This window comes from Rhineura floridana, chromosome 13 (genome assembly GCF_030035675.1).
Source record: "Rhineura floridana isolate rRhiFlo1 chromosome 13, rRhiFlo1.hap2, whole genome shotgun sequence".
In the NCBI taxonomy this organism is placed as follows: domain Eukaryota; kingdom Metazoa; phylum Chordata; class Lepidosauria; order Squamata; family Rhineuridae; genus Rhineura; species Rhineura floridana.
In genome coordinates, this window is record NC_084492.1 from 31,037,441 (window position 1) to 31,055,276 (window position 17,836).

At 42.5% G+C, this 17,836-nt stretch overlaps 1 protein-coding gene across 10 annotated transcripts in view; it reads right to left on the reverse strand.

Moving 5' to 3' along the window:
• The window catches only part of AKTIP (AKT interacting protein), a 396,007-nt gene that overhangs the window by 183,301 nt on the left and 194,870 nt on the right, over positions 1 to 17,836 (reverse strand). The gene's annotated exons all lie outside the window — the stretch shown is intronic.

The following is a 17,836-nucleotide window of genomic DNA, read 5'->3' on the forward strand; positions in this document are numbered from 1 at the left end:
GTTGTGGTATTTTCACCAATATATTCTTTTTTATGCACATTGCCTTCTAATATAATGCATTTTTGTAAACACTGGAGAACTGCATCACAAAATTCGAATAAGTGTGGATTTCAAAGGATGGCTCTGTTTTGATTCTCATTTTGGTTTGGCAAGTGCAAATTTGACTGATTCTGTTTAAAATGTGAACTCAATTGAATTTCTCCCCCCATCCTCAAAAAAACCCAATGAAGACTAAACTTTAGGAAGCACTTCCTGATGGCATGAGCTGTTTGATGGTGGAACAGACTCTAAAACAATCTTCCAATTAGATCAGATTGAAAGTTTCACCCAGGGTCCCTTTCCAATGACTTCTGCAGCCTTGTTTTGTACCCAGGGTAGCAAGAAAAAAAACCCCAGAGGTCTCCAGTTTGAGAGCAGACTTACTTATGAGAGAGTTGAAGAGAGCATCAAAGAAGCTTTAAGGCCCATAGGATACACATTCTTCCATTGGTGGCTGGTGCACATTGGGACTTGCGGGGGCGGAAGGCAAGGAGCCCAACAGTCGGTGCAGCCAGAGCCAATGAGGGATAGAGACAACTAATTCTAGTTTTATCACCTTCCTTCTCCTCCCTGATGAGTTCCACAAGGGCAACCTTGAGACTGCGGAGGAGGAAGCTGCCAGCCAGTGCTGCCAGTTCCTGGACTGGTTGTAAGTAAGAAGGCAGGCAGGTGGGGGCTGGCAGAGGGTAGACTGAGGTAGGTGGGGCAGCGCCCCACTTGCCCTAATGGACCAACCTCCCCTGCATTCTTCTCTTTTTTAATCACTACAGAAACCTGCAGAACTCTTTTGAGACAACTGTGAAACAGGGATGCATACCACAGGCAACAACACCTCTGCCATTCTTCTGAAAGATTCCATTTCCAAAGAAGCAGCTGACATATTCAGAAGCACTGCTGATGATCATTTTTGGGTTGAATTCATGAAGAGTAGACATTGAAACTCTCCCGGATCTCGAACCAGGAACCTGAAGCCACAACACTGGGCTAGTGAGCTAGTGAGACTGTTTCTGGCTGGGTGTGCTAGAGAGGCCACAGCTCTGTGATGTGTATTCTTTACGTGCAGAAGAAATGAGATTCAATCCACAGCATCTCCAGTTTAAAATCTTCAGGTAGCAGATTATGGGGCCCTGGAGAACAGCTGCCCATCAGAATAGACAATATTGGGTAGGGTGGCCATGGCCAAAGCAGAGGATATGAAACACTTCAAAAGGAAGGTACACGTGTGCATGAAAATTTGCATGTCCAATATATAGAGATGTAAGTTTAGAAATAATTACATTTATTTAAATAGAAATACAAAGCAGTTCACCATAGCAGGGAAGGCTGTGACCGGGTCTCCTTTGTGCCTGCTCAGCCTCTTCTTCAGCTGCTGTTGATGGGCAGCTTCAAGGGCACTCTTCAGGTCTCCCTTCTTAGAATCATAGAATCATAGAATAGTTGGAAGGGGCCTACAAGGCCATCTTAAGTTTCTTCATCTTTTTAACTAGACTTTAACTGGAGGATAGACTTTCAAACAGAGAACTGTCCTCTGGCAGCCTTTCAATATAGACAGGGGTGTGGTCGTCCAGGGTCTGGGACCCCTTACGTTTTTCAGAGAAGGGTCCCAAGGTCTCCAACATCCTATGAGCCACTCAGCATAAAAGGGAGTGTGTTAGCCATGGAGAAGAGTCTTCTAACATGCTTCCTTGTCCTTTCCAGCTGATTGGATCCAATCAGAATGAAAGGAGGTGAGTCAGCCCCTGAGAAGTCTCTTCTCAGTAGCTAACACGTTCCCCTTTCATACTGATTGGCTCCTAGGGATGCCTGTTGTTGTGGCAGAAGGTCTAAAAAGGATCTCATTCTTAACCCAGCAGCAAAAAAGGGGCCCATGGCTGTGACTAACATGAAGGGACCCTGAAGGCACTTCTGAATTTGCTACTGCACTACTGAATACAGAAGACTTCCTCTGTGAAGTAGGATGCAAGGGGTTAGTGGAAGCTTGTCTTTTAAGGTGCATGGGGCACTGCCCCACCAACCTCAACCAGCTCCCACCTGTCTGCCTTCTTACTTACATCCAGTCTGGAGGTACCACGGATGGTCAGCTTCCTTCACATTAGTCTCAATGTTGTCATTGTCAGCAGAGAGGAAGGTGGGGACAAAAGTAGAGTTAATTATCTCTGTCTGTTCTTGGCTCTGGCTCTGCCCATTGTCAGCCTTTCTCCCTACTAGTCCCAGTCTGCACCAGCCACCACCACAAGGGGCAGTATTCAATGCCAGCCCTACTCAGAGTAGACCCATTGAAACTCACAGACATGACTAACTTAGGTTCATTCATTTCAGTAGGACGTCATTGAATACAACCCATGGCCACCCTAGTATGAAAAGGAGTTGAGATGCTCCCAAAGCATTCAAAAGAAGCACTAGATGGACTCCAGAAAGCCTTAAGAAGAGATATACCACCACCCACCCACCCTGCCAAACATTTAAAAAGAAATTAAGCACATTTGTTTATGTCTTACGTTACTGAGCATTAAATGGACTCCCATTTGAATCAGGGAGAACAGTAGCTGTACAGAAACAGTTCCTCCAAAACTCTCAAATAGAAACTATGTTTGTGCACACACAAACTTTGCATAATCCAAGATCCTGCATTCATTGACAGGAGGAATAACTTCTTCCTTGTACTTCGTAGCATTTTAATAGCTTTTGGGGGTGCTCTTCTTGTATCTTCCCTCCCCCCCACACACACACTTCTATAATCATTTTTGGGCACATTTTCTTCCAATTATTACAACAAAAGCACCTTTCATGCTCTAGAAAATGATGCTATTTGCTTCTGGGAGCTAGCAGCTTTCTGTCAAAAAAAAAAACTAGCAGTGATGCTAAACATTGCCCGTGATTGTTATGGAAATCCATTTCTCTGTATGCTGTTGTCATGGCAGCTGAAGATCAAGACGATGCATGTCACATACAGTAATTTATACTGATTTGAAAGAATGTTTGGGGGAAAACATTTAAATGCACTACCAATTTTGTTTCAAAACCTCATCCTGATGTAACATATTGTTGTTGTTGTTGTTAAATAAAGTAAGATGCTTTGTCTGGTTTGATCTAAGTTCACTCTATTATTTATGCTCACTGAATTGCTTTAACAGCCAATGTGCTAGCAATTTTATTACTTGGACATTTGGAATCAGCTTGTAGGAATTGTTTTTGTTCTTTTAAAGTTGGTTCCAATTTAATTTTAGCTGTGTTCCCGTCCACATCAAAGGGCGACACCATGTCACATGCTTGTCTTCCAAGTAGTACAGATTACAGGATGCAAAATTACTGTACTGAATCGCCTATGATTCATAACAGGGTGGAGCAGTTCAGATTAGAGTTTCTCCATCAAGACACAAGGAACCCGTCTTCAACTTCTGAATGGAATAAAGGCATTCTGTCAGCAATTTCTGTTTGCATAACCACCAGTGTCAGCAAAGCAAATGCTTCATTTCAAAATATTTCCAGGGAGTCTTGACTACTAATAGGCTTGGTGGTATATGTGTGTTTTGTTATTCTCATTGTAGCAGCATTTTATCCATCTGTATACTAGTTGTTGCTAGAGCAATGAATGTTGTTCCTGGTAGCACTGCAGAAATTCCAAAATTAGGATCCTATCACATGCTCAGCTTTGTGCCTTCATAAAGGCACTGCAGAAGATCGTTTAAAAATGCAGAATGTTGACTGTTTTCTGCTTCGGTTTTTTACTTGAGGGGTGGAGCAGTTTTTAACTAGGGCATTGGGCTTTTTCCCCATGAACCACTTGAAAATTGCTGAGGGTTTTGGTGGACCGCGTAATAATTTTTCTGCCTCCTGTAGCAATTGCAATATGCTGTGCTAGATGCTGTATTGCTTTTAATTGTATTTTAATTGCTTCTTTTCTTTCTTATATGTTGTGTTTGATTTTATTCCGATTTGAGTTCCATGGTATTCAAATTGTAATACAATAAAATACAGTACAAGGAATGAAAGAAGCAATTACAATACCATTAAAATCAACATATTTAATGTGATAAGGCATATCCATCTCCCGTCTTCAACTACAAATCCATAGACAAGCCATGGACCACCTAAATGAAGCTCACAGACTACTGGTGGTCGATGGGCCACAGTTTGGGAACCAGCCAATTAGGGCATTTAACTAGGGTGGCAATGTTAAGCCAATACATCACTCAGACGAATCAATGATCTAAACAAGTTTTTGATTCACTGAAAAGGTGTCCCTATTCAAATGTTGGAGTGATTGGGCCCTGGGAACATGAAAGCTTCCAGCCCAGTTTATCAGATCAAGTTGCCCGCTAGGATCTCTTCCCGCTGCACTGTGGTCCATGGGCTCCTTGTGGGGGACAGAACAGGACACATATCCAATTTTTAATACAAAGTGCAGATGGCAAGAGCCATCTTAAGAGAGACATCCCCTCTAATGGGTTAATATTGCTTTTAAGATGATGCTTGATTTGATTCATGTGCATATCAACTAAAAGTGTGCATCAACTAAAACTAAAAACAAAGGGCTGCATTGAGAGTCCTACTCAGAGTAGACCCATTGAAGTTAATGAGAATGACCAACTTAGGTTCATGAATTTTAGTGGGTCTACTCTGAATAGAATTTAGTTGGATACAACCCAAAGTATGCTTTTTCCTTCAGAATTATGGATTGCATTCAACTAAGCCCTCCTCAGAGTATACCCATTGAAATAAATGAACCTTAGCTGGTCATGTCCATTAAGTTCACTGGGTCTGCTCCGGGTAGGACTGGCATTGAAGACCACCTTATTTATTTTCATGTGCAAACTTATTGTCAGTCAATTAATTGACTTTAAGGCTGCAGTTCTATAGTCTACAAAGCTATGATCCAGGTAGGGAGTAAGACCTGTTCGGCTCAATGGGCTAATGTCCAAGTTGATATGTATAGGATTGCACTGTAAAACCCATATGATTACTTTATTTATTAGTTCAGTTAACAAAGATTGCAGCCCATATTTTTGTGTTTCATCCCTGTTCACCCCCCCCAAAACCCACAAGTTTGTTCCAGTTATTTGATGACATCATGAAGATAGGGGCCATCTTGGTATTTCCGCCACCCTCAGAAGTTAAGGGGGTGCAGGAGAAGGCATTATCTGTGACAGCCCCTAAGCTGTGGAGCTCCCTCTCCAGGGAGGTGTGTCTGGCAACTTTATTGTACAACTTTTGGCAAATGCTGAAGACACAGCTCTTTACCTTGGCCTTCGACATCGGACATGTATATTTTTAGGACCCACCCTATTTCCTGTGTTGTTGCTTAAGTTGTTTTTAACTGTTTTTAATTATGTGTTTTATGTCATAACCAGCTCTGGGACTTTTGGGTGAAGGGCGGGGAATAATAATAATAATAATAATAATAATAATAATAATAATAATAATATGGGTCCTGAACATCTTAAATACACACAGACAGCTGATTCACAAGGTCATGTTCTTTACTTGATTATTTGTCTTTTCATGATTCTCAGCTAAGTGTGTGAACTATCTCCATTGATGTGTATTGTTTTGGGCTTGAGAACAGGTAATAGGAAATTTCCATTTATGGCAAGTGCTCTACAGTGGCTCACTCACATGCACAAATCATCCACTGGATGCCACAGACGAGTGAAATGTCCAGGCTGCAAATTCAGAACACCATCTACCTCTCTGGCAGTGGAGACCGGTGGCTCTGATGTCAGGAGGGCAGTGAATCCGCTCTGGGTTTTAGTGCAAACTTTCAAGGAGCCGCATAAGGTGCTGAACCTATTTTTGGAATCAGTTTCACCATCTTGAAAAGCTCCAGTCTTGACTGCTTGCTCTCTGGGCTGGGCATAAGAAGGCAGAATAGCTGGGTTATTTCAACACACCAACATCACCTCCTGGTAGAGGATGTGGCATTTAAGGCTCAAAACAGGAATATAGGAGGTGACCCCAGAGCTCTCCATATTCATATATAAGACAGAGAGAAACCCAATACACATTGATAGGAGAGATAGATAATGCTTCAAGTATGAGATCAGGACCTGAAATGATTTATGGTGCCACTCTTCTGTATAACCATAAATCATTTCAGGTCCTGATCTCACACTTGAAGCATTATCTATCTCTCCTATCAATGTGTATTGCGTTTCTCTCTGTCTTATATATGAATATGGGGAGCTCTGGGGCCACCCCCTGTGTTCCTGTTTTGAGCCTTGAAAAAAGGAAAAATGGACTGCCTTCAAGTCAATTGTGACTTATGGCGACCCTATGAATAGGGATTTCATGGTAAGCGGTATTCAGAGGAGGGTTACCATTGCCTCCCTCTGAGGCTAGTCCTCCCCAGCTGGCTAGGGCCTGCTCAGCTTGCCACAACTGCACAAGCCAGCCCCTTCCTTGTCCACAACTGCCAGCTGTGGGACAACTGGGCTCCTTGAGACTATGTAGCTTGCCCACGGCTGCACAGGTGGCAGGGCATGTAACCCCTGAGCCCTCACTGTGGGGTGTTCTTTAGTTGGCCTTTGACACCAGAAGACATGAGCGGGGATTTGAACTCACAGACTCTGGACTCCCAGCCAGGCTCTCCTCCTCCCTGTGCGATACCAGCTGTGTGCCACTGAGAGGCTCAGGGGTGATGTGCCCTGCCACCTGTGCAGCCGTGGGCAAGCTGCAGAGTCCCAAGGAGCCCAGTTGCCCCCCAGCTGGCAGTTGCTGACAAGGAAGGGGCTGGCTTGTGCAGCTGTGGCAAGCTGAGCAGGCCCTAGCCAGCTGGGGAGGACTAGCCTCAGAGGAAGCCAAAGGTAAACCCCCTCTGAATATCGCTTACCATGAAAATAGGGTAGCCATAAGTCGTGATCGACTTGGAGGCAGTCCATTTCCGTAAGAGGGGCACAAGAACACCAAAATTAGCCATCAGCATTACTTAAAACTGTAGCTTCTGCAATAGAGGCTTGTCCTGAACTTGCCTTAGAACCGCATATCCCAAAGAGGAGAATTAAAATGGAGAGGTTACTGTAACCTCAAACAATAATTGTATGTTAATAGCATTCTAATGAGGAGATCATAAATGAACATTAAAATCCTTTTGGCATTTTCTAATTCGGGCTGTAATGGCTTCCAGATGATAATTCAATGGATACCACTCAGCCCACCATTTAGCTGAAATTGTTTTGGCATTGTGATATTGTACCCTAAATGCACAGTAATTGGATCATATTATATTCTCCATAATCCTGTGCTTTAAGTCTTCTGCTATTATAATTTCATGTAGAAGTGACATCTTCATGTGGTTTCCTTGGGAAGAAAAGGCACTGAGCCTAGACAATGTCCACAGAAAATGTCCATAGAATCACACTAGGGGCAGGGGAGAAACTCAGCTTGGTTTGTGAACCTACCAAATTCACACATTTTCCCCCAAAAGACATACACAAACAAAAACACAGCTATCCTTCAGAATTCACCCTTCCCTGAATTCTGCAATGCAGTTCTCCAATCAAAAAACGTGTATATCAGGGGGGAAGTGTGCATAAAAATGCATATATTGGTGAAATTAACATACACACATACATTATATTAAGGAAAATTGCTTGCAAAAATGAACATAAGGAGAATTGCACACTAAAATGCTGGCAAATTTTCATGAGGAGATTTTAAAAAACATGAATTGATGTGGAATTGTGGAAAACTGAACTTTAGATTGGAAAAATGAGAAACCAAGAGAAACTGAAACTGACAGATTTGTCCATCTCTACCGCCCCTCCCCACCACACACACACAGAATTAAAACCCTGGAACTATAATGTCAACCTATGTCTCTATCTCTAGCATGGGGAAGTGGGTTGGATCTTCCCTTGCCTTTAGCCAGAGGGGATACCCACAAGAGCCACAGAATCCTTCCTCCCTCAGTTACTCAGTTTCCAAAAGAAGTTTGCTGGGTGGGGGAGGGAGAGCTGCTATACTAGTTTCCTGTCAGGTGGGGTCACTGTTGATTACTGGGAGGGGAAGGAGAGGCACAGGGGAGGTTGACAGTGAAAATGCACTGGCAAGAGCACCAGTTTGGCTCCACCAAGTGGAAACGAGAATAATCATGTGTTTTGCACCTTTCAAAGATAGCAAAATTGATTCTCCAAGTCTTGATTAAATAACTGCATGCATTTATTAAATTATTGAATAAGATTCACTAGGGTTCATTCTTTGTTCTGATGTGACTTTTTCCCCATTCCTCCCAATTAACACAAGCATTAAGATTAATCTTGTATGATAAGTCAAAGGGAAGATCAAAGGGAAGATTCGCAGCACCTGCTTTGATATAAGACCAGACAGTTGCTGAAACTGATCCACTTAACAGATGTGATACCAATTCACTTATGTCAATATTATAACAGGTACAGCCCAATGTAGCATCTTAAGAGGATTGTTTTAGAAAGAAATGAGTTTTGCGGAAAACCCTGGTCTGGTCACCAAATATTAACACTTTCTAACCTCGCAGAATCTTTACATTGGATGGATGACTGGGCACCATTTCATATGTTTCCCTAACCCTTGGCAACACATGCCAAAGTAGGCTTTTCCAATGTAAATAACTTTGTTTAATTTAATTTAATCCAGTAGCCAAACCTGGGAAATATGAGGAACAAGCTGCCTCATGCCATGTCATGCTACTGGTTGATCTCATTCAGTCAGTGGAGATTGGTCCATTAGGGCAAGTGGGGTGCTGCCCCTCTAATCTCAGTCTGCCCTGAGCCTATCCACACCTCCTTGCCTTCCTACTTACAGCCAGCTCTTGTAGAACTGAGCAGGGAGGAGGATGGGGACAAAACTAGACATGGCGCTGCCTGTGATTGGCTCGGACGGCACCTACTGTTGGTCTTCCACCCTACCAGTCACAATAGGCACCAGCCACCACAGCAGTCAGTAATGTCTACAATGTGCAGTGGGCTCTCCAGGTTGCAGATAAGAGTCTTCCCCAGACCTGGAGATGGCAGGAACTGAGCCTGGGAATGTCTGTTTACTTATTTACATGCAAAGCATGTGCTCTCCCATTCAGCTACAGCCCTTATCCCAACAGTTGAATCTGTTTGCCAGGCAATGCTACACTTCACATATAGGAGATATCACCTGAAATCTGTTGTGATGAAACTCAGATTAGATCTGACCTTTGTGCAGGTTCCTTAAATTAAATAAGCCTCTTCAGCAGAATACATGCTCTGGCAGACTTTGTCCATATGCATATTTGAGATAAATGTTATTATTGCTCTGAGATTGCCTATTATCCACATATCCAAGCTGTACATCCCTTTCAACCCTTATCTGCTAAAATGAATTATTACCCTTGATTCCTCTTGTTTGAATAGGTAGCCACCTGTTGTCCACGGAATAATTCAAGGGAAAAATGGAAAAGTAAGCTGCTTTTCCCCTTCAAAACATCAGACCTCTCAATTCAAGAAGTTATGGGAAATAATGTGTTGGGGGGGTGCTGGCCATTTCATGCTTTTTGATGGTTACTGCCAGATCTTCAGATGACTGAGTAGATGAGGATTAACACCGTGTTAGGAGGGTGACCGAATGGAGTCTCTCCTTATCTTTTAAACAGTGGAAACTGGTGGCTCCAATGTCAAAGGGGCAGTGAATTAACTCTGACTTTTAGTCTGAACTTTCAAGGAGCTGTCCAAGGTGCTGAACCTATTTGGGGTATAGATTTCAGCACCTTGGACAGCTCCTGGAAAGTTCAGACTAAAACCTGGAGCAGATTCACATCAGAGTCACCAGTATCTGGCTCTTTTAAATAGCAAATGTTAAGGTCTTACAGGAACAGGAAGTATAAAGCTTTACAAAGTCACCCTACAGCAGCTACTGTCCCCACACAGAAAGCCTGCAGTGCTGCCCATGTGCTGGCATGGCTGTTGGTGTCACAGGATCATAACATCCAAAGCTATTTTGATAAGCTCTGAGACCCAGCATCATATATAGCAGGGGTTGCCAAACTGTGCTTGAACTTGGAACCTTCTACATGGAAACAAGATGCTCTGCCACTGAGCTATGGTCCTTCCCCGCCTAACAGTCAGGGATTATTATTGTTATTTTCATGTGTTTGTTGCTTGATACAAAAAGGTCTTAAAGCAACTTAACAAGATTAAATGCAAACAGACAAAATCAATTAAAAGTCAAAGGGAGTGCCAGGGCAAACAACCAAAACAAAAATGTCCTAAAGTGTTCATACAACAATAGAATAAAAAGGCCACGCTAGCTGGGGCTGATGAGAGTTGTAATCTGGAGGGCATCAGGTTGGTGAAGGCTGTTTTAGAGTATAATGCAAAAGACAGTTGCTGTGGTTGGCTTATAAGTTTTTGTTGTGGTTTATTTTACTTACTTTTGTTGTATTCTGGAAGATTGTCTGTGCATTTCTTCTCTCTGATCCAAATAAGAATATTAGACAAATTGCAGCTAAACTCCTGTTGAGAGCAATGAAGACACAAATGTAGCCACATTTCCCAGCGTGTCAATATAGAGTTAGTCGATCTGGTATCTCATTTATGTATGGGAACAGATGTATACGTCTGGACTGGTCTTTGACCATAATAAAATCAATCAGTCAATCAGATGTACAACTCTTATCTTTGACTAGTTTAATGAACTGATTGAATTGAATAACGTTCAGAAATTGTCAAACACATTTCCTAAAATTTCACATATTTCCTAGTATCAGATTTTTTTTTAAAAAAAAGATATTTTCACTCCATGTTTTTGCTACAGAGCCTGAATTGTTCACAAGGAGTCATGTGGTGCAGCAGCTAGACTATCAGGCTTAGATATGTGAAGTTGAGGTCCCCAACTCTCCTCTCAAGTTTCAAGTTCACCATGAACCTTTGGGCAAGTTGCTCTTGTATGCAGAAGAAGTACATTCCTGGCAGGTTGGTTGCTTGCTGTTGTTTACCGGGAGAGAGAGGGGAGGTGATGCTGTGGGGAGGTCATCGAGATGCATATGACACCATCTTGCCCCTCCCCCTCTCCCTCCCTGGAAGCAACAGTGATCCTCCTGCTGAAAAGCTAGCATGGCAGCTCTGAGCCATGCCACAAGCTGCTTCTATGCCTTGGCTTAGCCTACCTCACAGGATTGTTTTTTCTTTAATGAATATTTTATACTATTATGTAAACCTAATTAACTCAGCAGTAAGATTAATTTCATACTACAGGTCAACGGGAAGTTCAAAGTGAAGATTCACAGCACTTGTATTTACATGAGCCCATACAGTTGTTAAATCGTATATAAATATAAATCTTGCTAGATAAAAATAAAAATGAATACCTGATCCGTGACCCTGGTAGGAAGGGGTTCAAATGTCATAAATAAGGAGCAATACTTGCAATTCTGAACACAACTTCAAATATTTTTTGGATGACTGTGTGAAACTGCAACAATGATCTGATCCAGGGAGGGGGAAGGTAGCTGTGTGAATATTATCCTAAGACAAACTCATACGGCAGCTACATTATAAGTCGGGAGGGGGAAATCCCTCATTCAAAATGTTAACATTCAAAAGAAAAAAAGACCATTGACAGGCATGATATTTTTTCACTACAATTGTCATGAAGCCTAATAAATCATTATGCAGAGTGTTATACATCCACTTGTATTCCTGAAGCTAGCCGATCTGAAGCACTGCTAAATTAAGCAGCTCCAATTCATCTCTGCTCTTTAGAGTACCAAATAAAGGGCAGCCTCAAAAGGGAGGGGCAAAGAGGCCAGACAGAGGCAGATGATAAATTGTTGTTGAATAAAGCTCTTCCTTCCGTAATCCAAAGTTCCCAAGCTCTTTTGAAGGTCTGTGTGGTTTTTCTCAACAAGCCCGAGACCCGATTCAGGAAAAAGCTGGTCACTAGCAGGCACTATATACTGGGAGGAAGAGAAAAGATCCTTGATTGAGCCTGAAAGTTGCTTCATGTGTTCAGATTACTTTTTGCATTCATATAGATGAACAAATAGTTCATCCTGGGACCTTTTGCGTGTGAAGCATGTTCTCTACCACTGAGTTGCACATCTTGCGGCATCTATACATGCAGCTCAGTGGTACAGTTCATGCTTTGCATGCAAAGATCCCAGGATGGACCAGGTCAGACTGTTTATCTATCCCAGTATTTTCTACTCTGGCCCTCATGGGGAAGGGGCATAACTCAGTGAGTAGAGCACTTGCTTTGCATTCAGAAGGGTCAATCCCTGGTATCTCTAGGTAGGGCTGGGAGACACTTTTGTGTGAAACCCTGGACAGCCACAGCCAGTCAGCATACATAATAATACTAAACTAGATGGATTAACGGTCTGATTCACTGTAAGGCACATTTCTGTGTCCTTAAGATTCAGCCCCTGGCATCAAGAGTGTTGTTCACAGTGGAGGCTGGTCTCTAGGGGTAAGTGGAGCAGTGCCCCACCAACCTCAGTCTGCCCTCAGCTAATCCCCATCTGCCCACGTAAACGTTCAGCTTCTTATAGCTCGGTGGTGGAGCATCTGTCTTGCCTGCAGAAGGTTCCAGGTTCAATCCCTTGTGTCTCCAGGTAGGGCTGGGGAAAGCTCCTGCCTGAATTCCTGGAGAACTGTTGTCAGTCTGAGTAGACAATATTGAGCTAGATGGACTGGTGGCCTGAATCAGTATAAGGGAGCTTCCTTTTTTTCCTATGTACTGGGCTAACTAGGTATAAGGCAGCTTCATGTGACTCTATGTTCATTGAATTTGATATGTGTGTAACATTGTAAGAACACACAAAAAAAGCCCTACTGGATCAGGCAGAGAATGCATCTGGTCAAGAATTCTGCTTCAGAATTGCCTTCAGGAAGCTCAAAGCAGGACCATTGCATTCAAGTCTTTGAGGTCCATGTCTCGGGCACCCAAGGACCATACTTCAGTGTTAAAGCATCTGACTTGCTTGCAGAAGGTTCCAGGTTCAATCCCTGGGGTTGTAGTCCTACTTAGAGTAGGCCCACTTAAATTTTGTTGTTGTTATGTGCCCCCAAGTCTATTATGACTTATGGCAGCCCCATGAATCAGCAACCTCCAAGAGCATCTGTCGTGAACCACCCTGTTCAGATCTTGTAAGTTCAGGTGTGTGGCTTCCTTTATGGAATCAATCCATCGCTTCTTTGGCCTTCCTCTTTTTCTACTCGCTGCTGTTTTTCCCAGCATTATTGTCTTTTCTACTGAATCATGTCTTCTCATGATGTGTCCAAAGTATGACAACCTCGGTTGCATCATTTTAGCTTCTAGTGACAGTTCTAGTTTAATTTGTTCTAACACCCAATTATTTGTCTTTTTCGCAGTCCATGGTATGTGCAACGCTCTCCTCCAACACCACATTTCAAATGAGTTGATTTTTCTCTTATCCACTTTTTTCACTGTCCAGCTTTCACATCCATGCATAGAGATCGGGAATACCATGGTCTGAATGATCCTGACTTTGTTGTTCAGTAATACATTTTTGCATTTGAGGGCCTTTTCTAGTTCTCTCATAGCTGCCCTCCCCAGTCCTAGCCTTCTTCTGATTTCTTGACTATTGTCTCCAGTTTGGTTAATGACTGTGCCAAGGTATTGATAATCCTTGACAAGTTCAATGTCCTCATTGTCAACTTTAAAGTCACATAAATCTTCTGTTGTCATTACTTTAGTCTTCTTGATGTGCAGCTGTAGCCCTGCTTTTCCACTGAAATTAATGAACCTAAATTAGTAATATCTAGGATGTGAGGGCGATCTGGCTGTGACATCTGTCACCCCATTGATCGTCAGGGTTGATTCGGCTGATCTGGCTGGCTAGGCAGGTGTCCCCTTCTTCCTTCACCGCTCCATGTGCGTCCCTCCCGAAGCTCCGTGCTCGGTGGAAGAGGACGACCATCCCAGATAGTAATATCTATTAATTTCCATGAATCTATTCTGAGTAGGACTAGCATTAAATAACACCCCATGTGTCTCCACATAGGACTGGGACAGGTTCCTGCCTGAAACACTGGAAAGCTGCTGCCAGTCAGAGTAGACAATACTGGGTTAGATTATTAAGGCAGTTTCCAATATTCTTGGGTTTTGAGGTGGCCCTGGTTGAAGAAAATTCAAGTGGGCCTTCTCTTCCATCATAAAAAGGCCCAGGCCTTTGTGTTATGGGTGAATTCTTTATGATTGCTCAGTAGATAATGCAAGGAATCCCAAAATCAATCTGGATTTGACATGACCATTTAAAATCAACAGCAGCAGCACTGGTAAGGATTGTTTATATAGTTGAGTCTTATTGTCTCTGGAGGTGGTCCCTAAGAAGAAGAAAATACCTAATGAGTTTACACCAACTCTTGGGGTGTGGAGAAAGAGAGAGAGAGAGAGTGAAGAATGTGCTAATTATTATTTTGGCCCATTGCAATAGGTTAACGTCTTGAGCCTCACTAGATTAGATAAATGAAATTGTTAGAGATGGTGGGGAAAAATCTTGCCAATGACTGAAGTACAAATTGAATGAGTTCTTTATTTACTGCCTCCCACCTCAAACAGTATCAAGCACACATCACTGTAAACTAGATTCCTTAGTACACACATGTGAACAAGCTACAGTCATAGGAGGCTCCAGGCTTCCAGTACTTCTGAACAAAAGGTTGTATTAACACTGGTCTGTTTGAGGAATCCCAGATCCCTCCTAAACCTTGCAGAAGTAACCTGAAATGCTAAAGGTTACTTCTTGTGTGTGTGTTGTGGGCTACACCGCTAGGGATGGGGGAGAATTTTGATTCAATTCGCATTTCAAGCAAAATTTATCAAATTTGCAATTTCCGAAACAATATGAGAACTGAAACACAACCATTCTTTGAAATTTGCATTTATTAGAATATTGGGATGCAGTTCACCAACTGAACAGCATTTACCAAAATGCATATATTAGGGGAAAGTGCGCATAAAAATGAATACATGAGTGAAAATAACATGCAAAAAGGCATGAAATGATGAGAAATCATTACAAAAATGTGTACCTTTGTCAAAACTGCCTACAAAAATGTGTTTATTTGGAGAAATTCGCACTAAAATGGAGGAGAATTTTCATGAGGATTTTTTTTTAAAAAAAATCGCAGATCGCTGTAGAAATGTAGAGAACTGAATTTAACATTGGAAAAATGAGAAACTGAGAGAACCAAAACAGACAGATCTTTCTATCCCTATCCACCACACATCCTTTTTATTGCACATCCATGATGTTTTGTGCTCATGATGCTATCGGGGAAGTCGCATGTGATTCCACTTTCAATACTTCTTGTGACTGCCAAAGTTTTGGGGCAGCCACATTGCTTCATTTCCAGTCGGTGCATGCCCTATAACATCCTGCTGAAATCCCGTAACTTTTCATGCCACAAATCTTCTGGTTTATTTCTGTTCCACTTTCATTGTGCTATATAGCTTCTCTTGGCAGCAAAAATGTGGAAGCATTAGGGAAGCATCACATAATAAACTAAAGGAGAATAAATCCACCACTAATGCACTATTTGTTGTGTCGGGAACATGTTGCAGAATACAACCACAATAAGACACCAGTCTGGAGGGTCCCTGTGTTTTTACATACATGGATTCACAGAAGTGAAGAGGTTAGAAATTCTTATTTACTTATTGGGACAAATTAATGGTCTGTCCAGAGTCTTGCTGTGCAACTTGTATACTACTATCCCACACCTCTTTGAATTAGTCTGTCTGTTCACTTTCTCCTCCTGAATCATGACCAGGAAATGCTATTGTCAGAAACCCTGGAGGAAAAGCAATAAGAAATTTCAATAGAGACTTATTCATTTAGTAGAGTTTCCCCCTCCCCAAAACACACATCCATGTTCCTACCACCTAGGAACTGTACAGGGGAATAGCTCTGCTTTCTCAGAGCATTATCAGCCATTACTGAAATCCCCATCCTCATCTCAGACCTATTTGCATGCTTAGCAATCAACACACTTCATGCCAAATGACGGGTTTGAAAACAAAGGACCACAGGATGAGTGTGGGCTTAACAGAGGTACACATCATAACCAGCAAAGTCATTTCCTAGAAACACTACTGAGTGACAGCACTGGGCTTGGTGAAGCAGCAACAGAGCCAAAGTTTCCAGTGAAAAGAGCAAGGGAGGAACAGAAGCGAAGGGAAAGGAAAGTGAAGTTGAGAAGCCAGCTGGGCAAGATAAGTTGTGGCTTGTTCTTATCCGTCTACTAAGCTCCACAACTTGATGGACATTCCAAGAGATGTTTCTAATAGCTTCACAACATTCACAATCCCGTTTGTGAAACACCTACTTGGACTGTTTGCTTCAGGGCTTCTGACCATGGATGGAGGTGTTATACATCCGTGGTGCAGAGTGGTAAGTGGCGGTAACGCAGCTAAAGCTCTGCTCACGGCTGGAGTTCGATTCCAACGGAAGGAGGAAGTCGAATCTCCAGTAAAAGGGGGTCGAGGTCCACTCAGCCTTCCATCCATCCGTGGTCGGTAAAATGAGTACCTGGCATATGCTGGGGGTAAAGAAAGGCCAGGGAAGGAACTGGCAATCCCACCCCATATATACGGTCTGCCTAGTAAACGTCACAAGACATCACCCTAAGAGTCGGAAATGACTCACACTATAAGTGCGGGGACACCTTTACCTTTTTTAGTATAGAGGACAACAGCTGGTATATCACAGAGGGGAGGAAAGCCTGTCTGGGAGTCCAGAGTCTGTGAGTTCAAATCCCTGCTCGTGTCTCCTGGGTGTAAAGGGGCAGCTAAAGATCATCCCCACAGTGAGTGGCTCAGGGGTTGCGTGCCCTGCCACCTGTGCAGCCATGGGCAAGCTGCATAGTCCCAAGGAGCCCAGTTGCCCCCAGCTGACAGTTGCGGACAAGGAAGGGGCTGGCTTGTGCAGCTGTGGCAAGCTGAGCAGGCCCTAGCCAGCTGGAGAGGACTAGCCTCAGAGGAAGGCAATGGTAAACCCCCTCTGAATACTGCTTACCATGAAAACCCTATTCATAGGGTAGCCATAAGTCGGGATCGACTTGAAGGCAGTCCATTTCCATTTTTCAGCAAAGAGGACTGTAACACTTCAGAACGATTTTTTTTAGATTTCTACTAATAGATTTTTTGTTTTTGGAAGAACATTCAAAAATGCTACCCATTTACTTGCAATCTGACCAGCTGCAAGCGGCAAAAAACGCCAATTTTGTGTTGTGTATGTTGTTACTTTTATCTTTCACCACGTTAACCATACAATTCCCCCTCCACCCCCCCAGCCCGGTTGACCTCATTTAGCAAGGTGGAAGTCAAATTTTCCTGGTCTATTAAGACTTCAATAAAACCACCCATTCATAGTGAACCAAAATTGTACTCACATTTAGACCAGAATATTAATTGACTGATAATGAGAAGATAAAGCTGCTTCTCTCTGCAGGTGTACCAATCAATTGAAGCAAAAATGAGGAATGTCAGGGAAGGGGGAATGAAATCTTTCCTCTTATTGCATGTGAAATTAAAAAGTGATTTATATTTTCTAATGAAGTGTTTTTTCATTGATCTCCTTCTGAAAATGTATGGTTTCATTTGCACTCTTTTAAATTACAACAGTTTCAGTTTGTAAGATTTTCCAGTATAATTTTTTTGGCCTTCAATTGATTATTAGCTCTAATGTGGCTTTGGAAGATATAAAAAAACATAGAAAAATCTTTACTTTTAATAAGCTTTAAAATACATGATCAGCAGAATGATTCATCTAATATGCAATCTGATCAGACAGCTCTTTTGAAAAAAAAGTCTCTATTGACTCTATAGACTT